Below are 16,280 nucleotides of genomic sequence, written 5' to 3'. Positions count from 1 at the left end.
GAATGAATTTGTGGCACATTATTAGGTGAAAATTATTATTTAAGGAGAATAATGCATAGTCGCTTAATTAGATGTATACAAGGAGTTGAATACTGACTTAACATCTAGGGCATAAAATGATACATCAAGTTTCATGTTCCCACGTGGTTTAGCAGTGCAGCCTCAAAATACTTTTGAACTCCTACCTGAGGCTTACTGTTACAAAACAGTTTATATAAGCTTAATGTAAGGGGTAGTTTTCCATAGGTAAAAATTGACAAAAATCTATGCATTTTACGATATTAGCAATGTACAGCAAACCAACAGGTGTCGAAGATGATGGGAATAAATTAAAAAGGAGTAAAATAACTTACCTGAACTCTCTAATTTAGTCATCTTAATGGAGAAGGTCATGACATACTTTATTATACAAAATGAGAAACTGTAAAATTGCTCACAAAATCACTCGTCTCACATTCAGTTGGACATAAAATCTAAGCTACAGCAAGACAGTCCAGGTATTACATAACATTTAACACTTAACTGCTTAACATGTAAAAAGAAAAAAATTGCATGATTCCACAACACCTTTCAGAAGCTAAACTAAAAGAAGGCGTCTTTGTCAGACCTGACATTAGAAAATTGATGTTAACTTTGAATCCACAATAACCTTAACTGAGAAAGAAACATGGGTCTCATTCAATCAAGTCGTCGTGAAGTTCTCAGGACATGAAAAGACATAGAATATGTTTCTATTATTGCTACAATGTTAAAGAAGTTTAAAACTTTAGGATATTTAATGAGCCTGAAAGTTCACTTTTTGAATAGTCACCTGTATTACTTTCCGGACAATTTCGGAGATGTTAGTGAGAAGCAAGGAGAGCATTTTCACCAGGACATTAAAATGATGTAAAAACGCTACCATGGCCGCTGGAACACCAACATGATGGGGGACTACTGTTGGTCACTTTAGCGAGAAGTTCAATGAACGACTCAGCGTAGAAAAAGCTACAAACGAAGCTTCAATGAAAATAAGAGAAGGAAAAACCAAACCAATTCCAATTGACAAGTTGAACCTCCATTAACACATATCATTGTTTTAAGTAGCTTACTGTAAATAAAAACCATGCTTATGTTGTAACAAGGTGTTTCATTAATTTCCCCGTTTACTGTACAGTGTAGGATTTTTATACTATATAATAAAAAGCATATTGCTCGAAAACTATGGGTGATACAAAAAACCTAAGGCTAGATTTGGATTCAACTCAAAAATCTATAAAGATCAGCTATCAAAGTAAACATTTTTGAAAAAAAAAATGCCATTGGCCTGTGTTATTTGTTAGCTATGGATATGACAGTGAAGTTTACGAGTTTATCATAATGTTCCGATATAGGCGACAATATGACATCTGGGGCACAGCTTCTGCATATGTTCAGTCTTATTGCCGAATATGTTAGGTGTCCCGTTTGTGACAACAATTTGAGGTTGACTAGAGTTTCAGTGGCTTGGACCAGGGAGGTTTATGGTTTTAGGGTGGTAATGAGGAGCGGGGGAGGGGGCAAACTAGATAGTACTGCTGGAGGCTTTTGATGATAAGTAATTTTTCTTTCGGTTTTATTCTATAGCAATTGTAATGTTTTGTTAGTTGTATATTAATGGTACACCGGTTTGTTTTAACTGATGGAGTGAATATGGGGTATTTTGGTTTGAGTTGGTGTTTTGGTCCCACTTTTCAGACTTTCATGTGTTGGTTTTTGGTAGTGGTAGCTGCAGTTGAGCTACACTGGTTAAGGGAAAGGTCCGATTCCTGTGGTTTTGTTGGTGTAGCAGAATGCTGTAATTAATTTTTTTTTGGATATTATTTGTTTTGGGAAGGTGAGGGTATATTTAACTTGCCCCAGCCCTAAATTTTCTGTAGTTGTCCCCTTAGTTTCCATTTAATTTTTGGAGTGAGACGTTATTGTACCATTTTTATTTTTATTCGCATTTGTTGGCATGTGTATCCAGCGACATCATTGTCATCATTTTGTATACGCTGGAAGTAGCCATTTTTATGTCATGGGTCAAAGCAGACAGTGGAATCTGACACTTCTGTAATACCAATTATCACAGCTTCCTGTATTGACCTACATTACAACTGTCATTTCCTCAGGAAGTTTGGCACTTTGAACTTCCTCAATATTTGTTAGATAGTTCATTAAGTATCACGAATTTCACTGCTTTATCAGTGTATTCACCAGCAACACACAAAGACCATAGTGGACGTTAATCTTTCACCCAGCCTGGAATTTTGAGCAAATTCAGAACTCTGCCTCAACTTAGTGTTTGAAGTGGATACAGTCATCTCTTTCTCGCCCTCTGTTCTATGTATCAAACTAAATCATCCTGACCAAACCAAGTAACTGTCACCCACATGCTTTCAACTGACTACTTTGATACACCCAAAACGCTTTTAAGTTAGTTACGGTAATAACAGTTCACATTGGCCTTACCAGGAATTTGTATTAGATGCCCAACTCTACCACTATAAAATCTGTAGTGAACACAAAAATTTTATTTTTGTATATTTGATGTCTTTCACATAACATGTATCTTACTTTGGTTTGCTGTACCATATACATCAACAAACTATAAACATTTTCACTTGCACATTGAAAACATTTCTGACAATGTCACAGCTCAACTACGTAAAAAGAATAAAAGATGTTCACCATTTATACGTTCAGTATAGAGAAGCCACCCAACATGCAGTACAACCTGCATTATTTAGCTTAGCGTACATGAAAGTGAAGTGGACTTAGCTTATTTTCTGTGCCTCACTCCACACCTGCCACTCTTTGCATTTTTCATAGTTCATGTATGATATATGCACCAAAATATTCCTATCTGCCTGTTACATTAAAGTTTTTGTATTTCACTCGGAATTTTAACTTTGAAAATAAGAAATGCATAAAATTGTTGAGAAGGCATACACTGGGCTATATACAGATAAATCTTTCCACCCTTTATTTCTGTATGCACCATGGAAAACACATCTAAGATTTTACTTTAGGTCAGCATTCCCAATAGTTCACATGTTAAATTTATAGGAGACCTCAGTTGCCCTGTTCTGTTACACCTTACTCTCTCTAAAAATAAAAACTGTAGAACTTTCTTCTACAGCAATTGCATTAAAGTATTGTGACAATAATATCAAGATTTAGACCTATACATGAATTTTAACGATACCCTTTAATGAAGTGGAGATGTGTATTCAAATTATACAATTGCCCATGGGAAGTAACTAGATGCTAGAAACTCTCAAAGTTGAATAAAACATTTATGGTCCACAACAAAATACTTTAAATACTATTAAAAATTTGCTGTAAATTTATAAGCATTATCATTCTTAAAACTAACCTTTCATATCGCAAAGTCAAGAAGCTCAAAACTGGTAAAAACAAGGCAAAAATAATTTGTTAGCTTATAACTGTTTAGCTACATAACAATATTTCCTAAATATGTGTACTTTCAGAACTATGATTTTAAGTGCTGCCGTTAGTTCAAAACGTTCTCTCCCTGAATCTCTTCCCCCCCCCCCCCTTTTTTTTACGGAGCCCATACTACCTCTGAATTTTAACACAAACTAATTACTCACAAGTAAAAATATGATACTTAGCAACATTTATAATTTATTGTAAATACACATCCCTATATAGACTATCACTTAATACTACACGAGGCAAATCGGACACCACTTTTAAGTTACTTGGCATTGCTAACCACTAGGCATTATCAATCACGACAAAATCACGAGAACACTGTGAGAGAGATTTAAAGATTAATTAAATTTCTTTACCATACGGTATATATGTACGGAATGACTCTGGCTACACTCCTAATAAAAATATCAAACGCGCATAAAATTTTACTATCCCACTTTCTGCAAATCCATAAGCAGTTAATGATTACAGGATATCAGTTACACCAATCACTAAAACCGTGCAACATACACGTTCGAATCTCTCTAAGAGACTAAATCTCGTGTATAATTCCCCCATCGGAGGCATTTAATTTTGATTCGGCAGAAAATGGCGACTCACAGTGTTGGCCATTCGTGCATGCACTTGACTATCCGCGATTAGCACTAACAAAAGGCAGGAAACCAGTATTTCTTTGCACAGTTTCAAGACATTACTCTTTAGGAATGAACTTACTTTAATTACGGACAAGACATTGGCATATTCCGCTACTATTACTGCTGACAGTGCATTTCCACGAAAACACACAGTATGGTCACGTGAATGGAAGGCAGCTTCCTATTGGTCACCATCTACAGCTGTTTCTGAGTGCCCTGACAAATAAGTGCAGTATTGACGAAGTTATGCAGGTACGTAATGGAAGTGTGTACATTGACTTTCATAATATCAAAACTTCCAAAATTTAGGGAACAGAATTTAAAAAATTCAACTATCACAACAATTTACTCTATTATATTTATGGAACGCAGATTAATATTGTGCATATTAACACATTCCTCAACTCTGATAGTACTACACAGCTATTGCACCACTCGCTCGACAAGGCAAATACTTGTACATCGGAAGATGTCGAAAATTTATCAGCAGCAATAACATACCTACATAAACGATCAGTTACACAATTAATTTCTTCAACCGTTAGGTATCTGTTACGTAATTGGAAAGTGAACAGCACAGTCCACAGCATAGGAAAGAAAATATCTAGCTACTGACACAAAGTGCAAATACTGTCGTATTTCGGTATATTTTTTATTATTTCAATAAAATTTACTTTTCTAGGCGAAGTATATTAAAATATTTTATTTATTGAACATCCAACAACATCATAACAAAATTGCGTTACAAAACATATTTAAGATAACATGTGTGACTTCAACGGAAAAACAAAAGATTGTCAAACATACTCCTGAACGCAAGTCTTGCAAACCAAACAGACTACAGAGGTTAAATTCTGTAGAGACTTTAAAGAAACTTCTCTTTACAGATATGGATGTAACCAGTAAACAAAGTGTAGAATGATAAAAGTTCATTCGAGCAAGCAGAGTTTCATAAAAGTAATAGTGTTTGACTAAAATCGATATAACAACTTGCAAGAAAAGCCCCTGCTCCGTCGCCGTAGCATTAACTTCGAAAGAGTAGCACAAGTTCATGTCACTCTAAGCTCATTGCCATGAACAGAATTGGGATACGCCTTACTGTTTGCAATGTATTTGAATGTAATTGTTCTCAGTCGCTGAAATTTCATTATATTTCACCAAGTTATTTTCCATATCTCATAAGGCGAAACATGTCTGGGGAACATTAAGGACCAAAAAAACAGATAAACTTTGACAACAGACTTGGACAGTGCCATATCATTGCAAAATTTGTAGTACAAATAATGTAAAGATGCTGATTACGTGGTCTCCAGGAAACAAACCTTTTTTATATATACTGAAGTAATAAGTAGCATCCCACAACAAGAGAAAAATCTGAAGGGTAATATACAACAAAAAGGCGAAAACCTACCCTGGTAATTGGCAACGTCACATTGATCCAATGTTTCTCCTTCTGACTGGCAATTTTATACAAATGTAAAATTGTCACTGTCTCTTCTTAATGTTCTGTACTGCTTTTATGTCTGTTTCATATCAACCTTAATTAACGCTACTGAGGGTAAAGACCTTAACCATGTCTAAACTAACACAAAAATCAATGTTAGTTTTCTATGTGTACCTCAAAATGGACACTACAGTCAGTAACACAAGAATGACACTTATACCACTATAAGCTAAGTTTTAAATATGGTGTCATAACAGGAACAGCACTATTCTTCCTAATAACTAAGGCTGACACTGGACTAATTATATGAATTACTTACCATTACAATTTTTAGACAGAATAATGATAAAAATCTCCTGATCAGAACAGCAACAAAGGAAACTAAAAATATTTGCGCAGATGCATTGTACGGTATATGCCAGTGTCACATATGTATATTCTGAAATCACTCCTCAGTGTGCTGTATTAGAACAAATAATCATCTGTTATGAGAACACCAAATGCTTGCTAGAGTCTCACAAGACTCGGATTTGACAGTTGCTGCTCACTTTGTACACAGCAGATTTGCCAACCTGTCTACATATTTAACTGTCACTGTACTGGTATTCAGACACAGTCGTTACATAACAAACCCAGCACGAGTGTCCAACTTAGACTTCAGACCATCTAAAATGACGTGGTGTTATGGCAACAAACTGCAGGCTGTAATTCAGTTTAATGGGGAGCCAATCTGTTGGTATGGCGAAGTGCCAAGATCACAAGAACTTTCTGCCAAAGATATATCTTAGGTGAAGCTGTGTAGAGGGAAAGCACAGCCAATTCCTTGACTACTATTGTCGACAAATGCTTAACTGGATGCCAGTATATCAATACACTAAGGACCAAAACTATGAACTGGGTGCACTGGCTCTGCTGTTGCTAAATTCGATATTTACACTCTCACAGGACCATGACGTTTTAATTTTCAGTGGCATAGGTTGCCATAATTTCTTTTTCTTTGTAGATCTTTGCATTCTTCCATAGGGACAGTTTGTCAGCTGCCACTATGACACCTTGCAGTCTACATGATTTGTAAAACTTACAGCAATATTTAAGATCTAGCTAAAGTAAAAGATTAAAATGTATGCACTTCGTTGCTCTTTGAGTACCTGTTGGTGGCAATTGTAAATGGGTGACCGAGTGGGTATGTGAGTATGTGGGAAGCTCATGTTGACACATCAACCACTGTATTGCAACTGGTCAGGGGTGTGAGCTTATGAATCATAATGACTAATCACGGCACGTGGTGGGCATAGTTGGAACTGGTCAGTGGTGCTGTGACACATGGAAATCATGCATCCCATTATCTTGACATTAATGCTACCAAGTTTGTATATCTACAATAATCAGTTTCAATGCTATAATCTTTTTAAATAGGAATGTTTAATTATAAACACATGGTACATTTAGTAATTTGAGTCGAAAGTTAGTCCCAGCAGTTCCAGTGGGCAGTAAGCTGGAAGGAATGTTTGTGTATAATGAAATGGAAGTCAAGGAAACAGAACATGCAAATGATTCATGCAGTGATTAATATCTGTGTTATGACAAAACTAATTAACATGAACCATAGCTTCCACCAAGAGGAGACATTGTTAAAGTATTGTTTAAGCGATTTCTGGGAGGACTTAAGATTTACCTGGAGGACAAGAAAACAGTGTCACAGGTTTAACGAAGCAGATGAACTGGGGAAATTGGCATCTGCACATCTTACATTTACAGAAGTCATAGTACTAGAGAAGGGATGTATCCTCAGTGCATTCTTGCAGGTAGATGTATGACACAAGGTTGGGTATGACTGACAGTAAAAAAAAAGGTGAAAAACAAAAAACGAGGCACTCAGGCAGACATAGTTCACTGGAACAGCGTAGCATAGTTCACCAAGAGCATTAATATCGAGGAGAGATATTGGAGACGGGGTACGTTGATAAGATAGTAGAGAAGACAGAGGGTATGGAAATGTGTGGGCCAGTCTGCACCCAGCTGGGTTAGCTGTGCTTATGATAGTGAAATATGATGAGAGAGTCAAACCAAAGATATATTGAACATAGCAACAATAACCATTTACAGGTGCGATGAGCTTTTCATAAAAAGCCTTGCAGCATAATGTTTCTGTAAGTGATTGGGCAAGTTTCTTGTTCAGGTCAAGAGGTAAGAGCTTTTTGCATTTTTATAGGGCATAGAGAGATACTGATTCCTTCTTGCAAATTGCAGTTATATACTCATTTCAATTTAGATTTTTTTCCATTATTACTTTTAGATTATTTTCTCTAGTTGAGAAGTTGATGTTTCTTCCATCTAGCGTTAAAGATGGTAGGGATTCCCAATAATTCAGGCTAATGAGCCCAGAATGCTCATCCAGTGCGGCATTGCAGTAGCTTCATTGATTTTTGTACTTACATACAAGGTATGTTCAAGTACATACACTGTCTCATCTGGTGTTCTGAATACTTGCGTCTCATTAAATAATTTGGACTGGACCCTCTATTCAGTTCTCCTCCACCCTGCTAATCGTTCTTCTTCACCTGGCAGTATTCATGCAGCTGTGAAAAGAGGCTGTTCTCCAACTAATCTCACGAAATCACCAAATACTTGTATGTCAATTCAACTTATACATGATGACAAAGAAAAACGGGGGTGTTTGAAATGAGTAGTGGCAGCCATGGGCAGGTGGCAGCACTGCGGGTTTGTGACAGTTAACTAGTAAACAGTCCACCATTTCAGTACAGTAATCATGGATCAGTGGAAAAGACAACAGCGTGTGTTAGCCATAAAAATATTTTATAAAAACAATGATAGTTTGGTAGCGGCGCAGAGGGAGTTTCGACGTTTTTATAATTTATGATGTTATGATGCCGTTCCGTCGAAACACGCAATAAACTTCCGTTACGCCTTCATTTAACAACTTTCCAAACGTTCAAGAAGTCTGATAAGAAAAATAAACAATGGCAATGAATTTCTAAACGGGTTGTGAATGTCAGATGAGGCACATTTACATCTCACAGGTTATGTGAATAAACAGAACTACCATAACTGGACAAACCCAAGACCTAATGACGTTCATGAGCGCCCTGTACAGGGTGGTAAAGTGTCAGTATGGTGTGGCGTTTTATCGCATGGGATTATCGGACCGTATTTTTTCGCAAATCAACAGGGAAACACAATAACTGTCAATGCCGATCGTTACGTGAGGATGTTACGAACTTTCGTTACACCAGCATTGAACAACTTTCCAAACGTTCGAGAAGTCTGGTTCAAACAGGACGGAGTAGCATCGCACATGGCACGGTAATCAATAGTATATGTGCGAGATTGTTTGGCAACAGTGTGATCTCACGATTCAGTGACATCGCCAGATTTATCCGTTTGGGATTTTGTCTTGTGGGGCTACCTCTGGAGCAAAGTCTGCACTACTTGACCAAGAACCCTGGATGAGTTAAAACAGAGAATTCCGGATGCAATTCACAGTATCCCAAAACAGATGTTGCAGCGGTCAGTGAGGATCTCAATAACAGACTCCACGAATGTATTCATACAGGAGGACGCCATCTAAAGGACGTAATTTTAAAAAAAATGATAAGTGCCATCAATGTTTCGTAAATGGCAAAGTGCTAAAGTTTCACTTAATATGAATACAATTTCTTTCCTTCATCACTTATAGTTTTATCGGCTTTTGGAAATATTTCCATTTTTTGTGCCACCCTGTATATCCTTCAACACTATAAATAACATTTCACATTAAAATCTTGCAGAACACTGGATTAATGTTACAATTGCCAGAGTAGACAATGCTCTCTGTGTGACAGACTTTCACCCAGGGTCCAAATCAACAGCATTGGAAACATCTGCAAGGAGCAGAAGCCAATCTCACCTTGTCGTCTGCAGCGGTATTCTATGGGTTGAGCTCATCTTGGGCATGGCACCAGCATGGAGTAAGCAACCCAATATCACAGCTGGTGGCGATGTTTCAACAACCATACCACTCCCCATATACATGGCAGCAGTGGGTTACTTCATCTCTGCAGAAAATTTCCCACAAAATTCACTGCCCAGTCTCTTTGCCTAATTGACATGTTAAGAAGCCTACCAACATATTTCGTGGGCTAAGTTAAACCTTGAGTGTAATATGCTGTTTCCTACAAAATAGCCTGTGACACTACTCCAGTACCACTTTGGTTTCCAATGGGTTGAGCTTTAACCTCATGTTCTGCAACCATTTTGATAGTGCACACAGGTCAGTATTGGGGTTCTCAGTAGTTGTCTTCAGGTTTATTGGCTTTGCAGTTAGGTACAACTGGAGGTCATCAATGCACATTTGGTATTTTCAGTAGGTCAAAACTGATGACATGTCATGATAAGCGTATAGGACCTTATAACAAAACCCTGGATGATACCTGATACTATTGGCGTTCATTGTGACTTTATGGTGCCAGACATGACGCATTGCTGCCGAGACATCAGGTATGAGTGAAACCAATGCACTGCACTTGGCGAGAAATTTAGACCACTATGTTTGGCAAGTAAAATGTCGAAGTGAACAGTGTCAGTGGTTTTGCTGAATTCTAAAAAACACATGATGGTCACCTCTTGCGCAGCAATGGCAAGTTTCAGGTCATCTGGTACCTTTATTAAGACTGGTGTTGTGCTCTGATGTTTATGGAAACCTGACTGGTATTTGTCTAGTGGATTGTTTGCGGTTATGTTGTTTGTTAGCTGGTTATGGACTACATATTCTAAGGCCTTGGTCAGAGCAGGAACAATACAAATAGTATGGTAATCAGGGGGTGCTGTGGCAATGTTCTTTTTTGGTAGTGGCTTATATAGTCCCTATCTCCAGGCCTCAGGAAAACACTCGTGCTTGAAGACTGGTTGAAGATGTCTATTATAGTAAGCAGTAGTGGCTCAATAGTAAGCTTCACCACATGGACTGTGATGCTATCATTCCCACTAGATACAGATCTGATATTCATGATGGATCTGATATGCATGATAGCTTCTTCAACGGTACTGTAAGTAACGTGCTTTATATAGAATTTTTTGTTGCTCTAGTGATGTATCCCCATGAAGTAATCAATGAGTCTCTTTCGTTTGTTGTTCAGTCATGATTCTAGGCCATGTGAAGTACCAGTTCAGTTCTTTGGATGAGACAGCTGAATCAGATGCAGCTTTTACTTTGCCTACACAAAGACCAACCATGTTTTCCTATAGGACAGCTGGTCTGATTCTGTTGTCATTGAATGTATGGGCATGTCTGGCTTTTGCATTTTGCACAGCTTGGCTGACTCTGTTCCGATTCCTCTTTTAAGCAATATGATTTTTATGCCCGACTTGCAGCGACTCTGAGATTCATGAGCTATTTTAGTTCTTCAGTTAGCCAAAGTTTCCATATTACTTTTCCGGTCTTTGGGGGATCATATTTCTCATACAGTTGAATAAATTTGTTAGTAGATCCATGAAGTTTTCCGTTTATGTCCAAGAATGGAATAGATAACACGTCTCAGTTTCAAGTTTAGATAAATTGATGTGTTTGAAGCCTGTGTATGTAGTCCATTGTGATTGCTTCCTGGGACATTCTAGCGAGAATGTCATGAAAATTATGTCATGGGCAGACATACTGGTTCAGATGTATAAGAATTACAAGTTACTCTATTTGGAGATTTCGGTGCAGATATGTATCTGACGGTGTAACTACTGTTTATATGCTGGTTAGGAGCAAGCTCCGGTAGGGACACATATGAAGCAGAAAGCACTGACTTAAATTTCACAATGGGAGGACTACTGGCATTACATAGAGACTTAAAGGAGCAGCTTTGAAGCAGGCAAACCCGCCTACTTTAGGAGGTTTCAGAGATTAACTCAGCCAGCCACCTGAAATGCATTAGGTCTAGAGGAGTTTAACGATATTGTCGAGTGACTTCTATGAGAAATATAAAAAAGTATGGAACTAACATATCCACAAACTGGGTATGAGGGTGCACTACATATATGCACCTGCTGGTGGGTCTAAGATTCTTCTTCCAGCAACCTGATATTAGATTATTTGTTAGTTAAACAGCAACAAACATTATCAAAGGAGGATCACTAGTACCCAACATCCAAATAAACCACACGAACAGCGTATCCACCTACACCTTCACAGAAGAACAGAGAAGTGGAATCCCTGTGAAGATAATGTGGAATTAACTGTAGCAGCTTAGAGAAGATTGTCTTCGTTGCTCACAAGAATGACCATGGTGATCACATAACAAGTTACTCTTGATTCATTGGGCACAGTGAAATATGTCACACTGATATCAAGAAAAATGTTTATAACTATGAGTTTGAACTTTATTTTTAACTGTTTTTCGTAAGTCGGAATTTCAGATTTTTAATTCTTTGATGAGATGTGATTACCTGATATTGATAATATATCGTGTTTGTGTTGCAACTTCGAATTTGGAAAGATCTAGTGTTTATTTCCATGTCAGTGAGTGGAAGTCATGGTAAACTTTGAGAATGATAAACATTTCAGTATGAGTTTAGCTTTTGCTATGCACAAACATTTATGTACATCAAATAATGGTTAGAGTAATATCCATCATAAAATGTTTAAAATAAAAAATTCTAGTGATTATAATAAAATATCAACATAGTTACTTAAAGAGTGTGTTTCTGAGTTTAATAACATGTTAAGTGCCTGTGTAACCAGTCACTTACCAGTGAAATGTTTTATGAATGGTTGAAATATGCTGAAGTTACGCCTTCCTTAAGAAAGGAGATAAAGAAATCTCCACCGAGCATTCTCAAAATTTTTATAAAAGATAATATGCATCCAACGTCTTAACCACCTGACAGAAAATAATATATTGTATAAAGTTGCAGTTTGGATTTTGGTATTTAGAATTCTACCTATACATACACTGAAAAAAATGCTTAATTGAACCGGCCTAAGTGGCCGAGTGGTTCTGGGAACTACAGTCTGGATCCACGCGACCGCGATGGTCGCAGGTACGAATCCTATCTCGGGCATGAATGTGTGTGATGTCCTAGGGTTAGTTAGGTTTAAGTAGTTCTAACTTCTAGGGGACTGATTCCCTCAGAAGTTAAGTCCCATAGTGCTCAGAGCCATTTGAACCATTTTTTGCTTAATTGATTAGACAATTACATGCTGCTGATATTTTTGTGAGCTCTCAAAGGCATTTGCCCATGTAAATCACAGTATCCAATTAAGTTTACTAGAATATTACACTGTGACAGGAAATATGGCAGAATGGTTCAAATCCTATACCTCTGACATGTGTAATCAGGATAGAGACATGTATTGAGCTCTCAGGCAAAATCCAATTGGGAACTAATTCCATGTGGAGTCCCATAAGGTTCCATATTAGCGCCCTTAGGTTCTCCTGTATGTATTAATGACCTTTCATCAGCAACATTACCAGATGCTAAATCTGTTTTGTTCACAGTTGATACAAAAATTGCAATAAAAAGCAAAACAACTGTAGCCTTAGAAAGACTGGTGAATGAAATTTTCATGGCCATTAATAGATGGTTCCTAACTAAGCATTAAAAACACAACATACAATTCAGAACTTGTAAGAGATTTCACACAGTAGAAGCCTAAAATAATACGACAAACAGATAGCAAGTGTGGATAGCTCAAATTTTTGAGATTACAGCTTGTTAATAAATTCAACTGAGAGGAACATACAGCAGAACTGCTGAAGTGCGTAAACAAATCTCTATTTTTAATGAGCATATTGTCAGACATAGTGGACATAAAAACGGGAAAGCTGGCATATTATGCTTACATTCATTACATAATGTCATATGATATGGTTTTTTTAGGGTATCTCGTGAAACAAAGGTAAACCTTTCCATGTTCAAAAACATGTAATAAGTTGTGGTGTGGACTCAAAAACATCTTGCAGAAGCGTGTTTAGGGACCTAGGGATATTAACTACCGATTCCCAATGTATTTATTTCGTAATGAAATTTATCATTAAAGATGTACCTCTTTTTCAAATCAACAGCTCAGTTCATTGAATCAGTATTAGAAATAAAAATAGTCTTCACAGGTATTTAACATTACTTAGTTTGGTCCAGAAAGTGTCTGTTAATCAGAAACACACATTTTCAGTATCTCGCTAGCAGTCACAAAGAGTTTAACTAGCAATAAAGTTCAGTTCATAGAGGAGCAAAAGGAATTATTGGTGGCCAGCTCCTTGTACTCCATAATTTCTTAGTAGAACCAATTGATGTGCACGTGCTACTAATAATATCAAATAATGTTTTTATCAGTACAATCTGCATTCTGTACAAATTTAATGCACTAGTTGTAAATAAGTATCATAAAATTATTTTGCAATTTATTACCTTTTAATGTAAATATCTTTAAATTTTTTATGTATTCTACATTCATGACAGTAATTTCATGTGTATCTATGGAAGATACGTTAGCACATTTGTTTTTCATTTTAAATATTTGTTGCATTCTTGTTTTTTTTATATGTTCTACATTATGGCGGATCTCCTCACTATGGATCAACTGGAATGAAAAGTTCATCTAATGGTTTCTTTGAAGTTATGAGGCAAGATAAAGTGTACTGTAAGATATTACAGAAGATGGTAAAAAAAATCGAAAAGTATGTATTTAAAAAAGGAAACCGATAAATCTAATAACAAAATGAAAACTGTGTGGAAATATGTAAAAAATGAAACAGAGAATAGTTCAACTGCTATCAAAATAATTAGTTTAAGATGTGGGAGCAATATAGTGGACGTTCCTGAAAGCCAACAAATATTTTCAACAACCATTTCTTAAAAGTAGCATGTCCAGCAGGGCAGTTGGGTTTTGTAAATAAACTAATTCTTACATTACATTCTAAGCAAAAAACAGACGAGATACATCATGGGTTGTCGGGTGTTCTGCCAGATGTCAGCGTCGTACTTGCACGATATTTCGGTCACGTAGTTCGTTACCTTCATCAGGTGCGACCTGAGACTGCTCCTTGAGTGGACCTGGTGCAGTATTTATGCCTCTGGCCTTCCCCCTCCACCAACGGCTACAGGCGCTTCCTCTGTGGTCCGCGCCCATTCCCTGCGACCTGCTGGAGCGTTGCTGCTCCGTTTTTCGTCTGCTGCGGACTAGGTGTTCCCTCTGCGGTCCGCGCCCACCAAACCCACTTCTGGGGGTTTCATCTACGGTCTGGGGTACCAAGTGTTCCCCCTGCGAGTCCGCGCCACCTCACTACGACCTGTTGAAGCGTTGCCGCTCCGTTTTTCGTCCGCTGCGGCTCTGGATGTTCCCTCTGCGGTCCTCGCCCACCAGTCCCACTTCTGGGTGTTCCATCTTCGGTCTGGTGCGCCTGGCCTTCCGTCATGGACTCGTGGCTTATGTTATAATATTCTTGCGAAATCAACCACTAGCAAAAAAAAAAGAACATGTTCTATGCACCATAGCGAGTTGAAGAACTACGTATGGAGATAGTCCTTGGCAATCACGCAGAAATCTGTGTAGAAATCCTCAGATGTTTACTAAAACTGCTCAACATAACTGTTCCCTGTTGTGTTGCTACTAAAGATACTAATGTTCCCAAAAACAATATCATAATTATAGTATCCAAAGATAACTAAATATCTTTATGATCTAAAGAAAAAGAGTCTGCTGCAGAAGGGGGTTTTATATAACTACACCAAGATATTTGTTGCCATCCCATCGCAAATTAAAGATCTCTTTGAGAACATCTAAGAAACTCGAAAAATAAATAAAGAAAATAAACAAAAATACATGGTCAGTTTCGACTGCCATCCTTAAAAACCAGAGTTTCTGTTTTGTCGCTAATTACCACATCATTGTTGGATCATGACACCATATTACACACATACTCAGCAAACCACTGTGAAATGCATGGCAGAGGGTACTTAGCATAATATCACATGTTAGAATTTATTCACTCACCAATAACATATGGATCAGAAGTAATAATGGCTTAAATGACTTTGAGTGTGCTGCAACTAGTCTAACTTTGTGTTCATGGATTCTGTGGCAGCAACTGGTAGATGCATGAAGAATAACTCCAGATTATTTGCTTAATACTGATTCTTGAAATTTTATACGTTGACTTTCATGGAATTGTTGGCATCTACATCTACATCTACATGACTACTCTGCAATTCACATTTAAGTGCTTGGCAGAGGGTTCATCGAACCACAATCATACTATCTCTCTACTATTCCACTCCCGAACAGCGAGCGGGAAAAACGAACACCTAAACCTTTCTGTTCGAGCTCTGATTTCTCTTATTTTATTTTGATGATCATTCCTACCTATGTAGGTTGGGCTCAACAAAATATTTTCGCATTCGGAAGAGAAAGTTGGTGACTGAAATTTCGTAAAAAGGTCTCGCCGCGACGAAAAACGTCTATGCTGTAATGACTTCCATCCCAACTCGCTTACCATATCTGCCACACTCTCTCCCCTATAACGCGATAATACAAAACGAGCTGCCCTTTTTTGCACCCTTTCGATGTCCTCCGTCAATCCCACCTGGTAAGGATCCCACACCGCGCAGCAATATTCTAACAGAGGACGAATAAGTGTAGTGTAAGCTGTCTCTTTAGTGGACTTGTTGCATCTGCTAAGTGTCCTGCCAATGAAACGCAACCTTTGGCTCGCCTTACCGACAATATTATCGATGTGGTCCTTCCAACTGAAGTTGTT

At 37.6% G+C, this 16,280-nt stretch overlaps 1 protein-coding gene across 2 annotated transcripts in view; it reads right to left on the bottom strand.

Moving 5' to 3' along the window:
* LOC126293353 (AN1-type zinc finger protein 6) overlaps window positions 1-4,310 on the bottom strand; it is a 104,861-nt gene extending 100,551 nt beyond the window's left edge. For both annotated transcript variants that reach the window (XM_049986550.1, XM_049986549.1), the window contains exon 1: window positions 4,177-4,310. The gene's annotated coding sequence lies outside the window, so the exon portion shown is untranslated. The remainder of the gene's footprint in view (window positions 1-4,176) is intronic.
* Window positions 4,311-16,280: the final 11,970 nt, after the last annotated feature.

The sequence above is a fragment of the Schistocerca gregaria genome, chromosome 10 (assembly GCF_023897955.1).
Source record: "Schistocerca gregaria isolate iqSchGreg1 chromosome 10, iqSchGreg1.2, whole genome shotgun sequence".
Lineage (NCBI taxonomy): Eukaryota > Metazoa > Arthropoda > Insecta > Orthoptera > Acrididae > Schistocerca > Schistocerca gregaria.
This window is presented reverse-complemented; position numbering and strand designations above follow the sequence as displayed.